The sequence below is a fragment of the Cloeon dipterum genome, chromosome X (assembly GCF_949628265.1).
Source record: "Cloeon dipterum chromosome X, ieCloDipt1.1, whole genome shotgun sequence".
NCBI lineage: Eukaryota > Metazoa > Arthropoda > Insecta > Ephemeroptera > Baetidae > Cloeon > Cloeon dipterum.
This window is the reverse complement of record NC_088790.1, coordinates 1,482,545-1,485,538: the sequence shown is the minus strand read 5'-3', so window position 1 is coordinate 1,485,538 and position 2,994 is coordinate 1,482,545. Positions and strand designations below refer to the sequence as shown.

Here is a 2,994-nt window from a genome sequence, read left to right as displayed (position 1 = left end):
CGCATAGGCGCACTCGCTCGGGAGGCGCGCGACGCCTCCCGCACCTTGTCCGAAGCGTCGCACTACCGGCGCAAGCCCCAGCGGTGGCGCACCTCCCGGCAGCCAGGGCACCGCCGGCGCATAGGCGCACTCGCTCGGGAGGCGCGCGACGCCTCCCGCACCTTGTCCGAGGCGTCGCACTACCGGCGCAAGCCCCAGCGGTGGCGCACCTCCCGGCAGCCGGGGCACCGCCGGCGCATAGGCGCACTCGCTCGGGAGGCGCGCGACGCCTCCCGCACCTTGTCCGAGGCGTCGCACGGGAGGCGCAAGCACGAGCCGTCGGCGCACTTCTCGGCGGCCGCGGCCCCGCCGGCCGGCAGGCGCACTCAGCACGGGGTGCATCGCCTAGCGACGCCTCCGGCACCATGACAGAGGCGTCGCGCGTAGGCGCGAGAAATTTTCTAAGTACCCCCCTTTTTGCGACGCCTCCGGCACCATGCCAGAGGCGTCGCACGTTGTCCGCTCAGAATTATTCTAAGTCCCGCGTTTTTCGCGACGCCTCCGGCACTTTTGCGACGCCTCCGGCACTCTTTTTGCGACGCCTCCGGCACTCTTTTTGCGACGCCTCCGGCACTTTTGCGACGCCTCCGGCACTTTGCGGCCTTTTTCTGCGCCAACCGGCTGTTGCGCCACCGATCAGCGGTTACGGGGGGTTGGCCATACCACTTCGTCGTGCGGTGCAACCCCCAAAGTACTGTATAGACCATGCGCCACGGTGCCATGGTGGTCTGCACCCCTGCTTGCGGAGGTTTCCTGAGAGCGGGGCCGATTGGTGGGATAGCTTGACGGTGCGGGGGATCGTTCCGGTGCGCCGGCTCGATCCTTGCGACTTTTGCGCGCGGCGCATGTGCGAGTGCGACGAACGACCGCACGCCGCGCGCGCCAGTGACTCGCGACCCGGTTCGACACGCGGCGGACGCGTGCGCCAGAGAGGTTCGGTAAATGGCGGAATTTAAACGTCGACGTAGACCGTTCCTGAGCGCGCGCGTGCCTCCTCGTGACTCCGGTTGACGCTTGTAGTCACACACACAGCGACGGGCTGCGCCTCGCTTCCCTTGCCTCTCACGGCTTACAATGCTTGCCACGCCTTGCGAGTGCGGCCACGGAATTGGTATCCTTGTGTGGCTGGGGCCTGGCTCGGTCGTTTGACCGGCGCTTCGGTTCCGCGGTCTCGAGCGCTAGCGATTCTCCTCACGATCATCCAACTCGGCCAGGGAGTAACATCCTGAAACCGGGGATCGGTGCGGTGCGTGAACGCGCGGCTGGGTGGATGCGGTGGACTGCCGGCTCGTCGGCCTCCCCCTTACCGGGGGGGCGCGGCGGGAATGAAGGAAGCCCTCCACCCGGTTCCGTCTAGGCTGGCGGTCGTCGGCGCCTCGTGCGCTTAGGCTTCTGCTGCCGAAACGGCTTTCGAACGTAGTCTCGGGTTGCGGTGCGGCTGCGAGGCCGTCGTCGCGGCCCGGGCCCGGGCGAGTCTCTCGGTCGGTGCCCGCCGTGCGGTGCGCGCGCGCGCTCTCCCTCTCCCCGAGGGGGCGCGCGCCGCGCCGCGCCGGCGACGCTCCGCTGTCAGCTCCCTGGTTGATCCTGCCAGTAGTCATATGCTTGTCTCAAAGATTAAGCCATGCATGTCTCAGTGCAAGCTAAATTAAAGTGAAACCGCGAATGGCTCATTAAATCAGTTATGGTTCCTTGGATCCTACCAATCCTACTTGGACAACTGTGGTAATTCTAGAGCTAATACATGCACCCAGAGCCCCGTCCAGAAATGGTCGGGGCGCAGTTATTAGATCAAAACCAATCGGTCGGGCTCGCCCGTCCGTAGTTTTGGTGACTCGGAATAACCACGGCTGATCGCACGGCCTCGCGCCGGCGACGTATCCTTCGAATGTCTGCCTTATCAACTGTCGATGGTAGGTTCTGCGCCTACCATGGTTGTAACGGGTAACGGGGAATCAGGGTTCGATTCCGGAGAGGGAGCCTGAGAAACGGCTACCACATCCAAGGAAGGCAGCAGGCGCGCAAATTACCCACTCCCGGCACGGGGAGGTAGTGACGAAAAATAACGATACGGGACTCATCCGAGGCCCCGTAATCGGAATGAGAACACTTTAAATCTTTTAACGAGTACCTAATGGAGGGCAAGTCTGGTGCCAGCAGCCGCGGTAATTCCAGCTCCATTGGCGTATATTAAAGTTGTTGCGGTTAAAAAGCTCGTAGTTGGATCTGTGTATCGGACGGCCGGTTCGCCGCTCGCGGCGTTCAACTGGTCGGTCCGGACGTCCTGCCGGTGGGCGTCCCGCGCGAGCGGGGCGCCCGTAGTTCCCTCCGGGCTGCTCTTAACCGGGTGGCCCGGTGGGCCGGCACGTTTACTTTGAACAAATTTGAGTGCTCAAAGCAGGCCATCGGTCGCCTGAAAACTGTGTGCATGGAATAATGGAATAGGGCCTCGGTTCTATTTTGTTGGCTTTTCTGAACTTGAGGTAATGATTAATAGGGACAGACGGGGGCATTCGTATTGCGACGTTAGAGGTGAAATTCTTGGATCGTCGCAAGACGAACGGATGCGAAAGCGTTTGCCAAGAATGTTTTCGCTAATCAAGAACGAAAGTTAGAGGTTCGAAGGCGATCAGATACCGCCCTAGTTCTAACCATAAACGATGCCAGCCAGCGATGCGCCGAAGTTCCTCCGATGACTCGGCGCGCAGCTTCCGGGAAACCAAAGCTTTTGGGTTCCGGGGGAAGTATGGTTGCAAAGCTGAAACTTAAAGGAATTGACGGAAGGGCACCACCAGGAGTGGAGCCTGCGGCTTAATTTGACTCAACACGGGAAACCTCACCAGGCCCGGACATCGGGAGGATTGACAGATTGAGAGCTCTTTCTTGATTCGATGGGTGGTGGTGCATGGCCGTTCTTAGTTGGTGGAGCGATTTGTCTGGTTAATTCCGATAACGAAC

General features: G+C 61.3%; 1 non-coding gene across 1 annotated transcript in view; it reads left to right on the top strand.

The window, feature by feature from the left end:
- Nucleotides 1-1,610: 1,610 nt before the first annotated feature.
- The window catches only part of LOC135947546 (small subunit ribosomal RNA), a 1,864-nt gene continuing 480 nt past the window's right edge, over nucleotides 1,611-2,994 (top strand). Inside the window, exon 1 of the ribosomal RNA XR_010575643.1 lies at nucleotides 1,611-2,994. This exon is cut by the window's right edge and continues 480 nt beyond it. This is a non-coding gene — a ribosomal RNA (small subunit ribosomal RNA).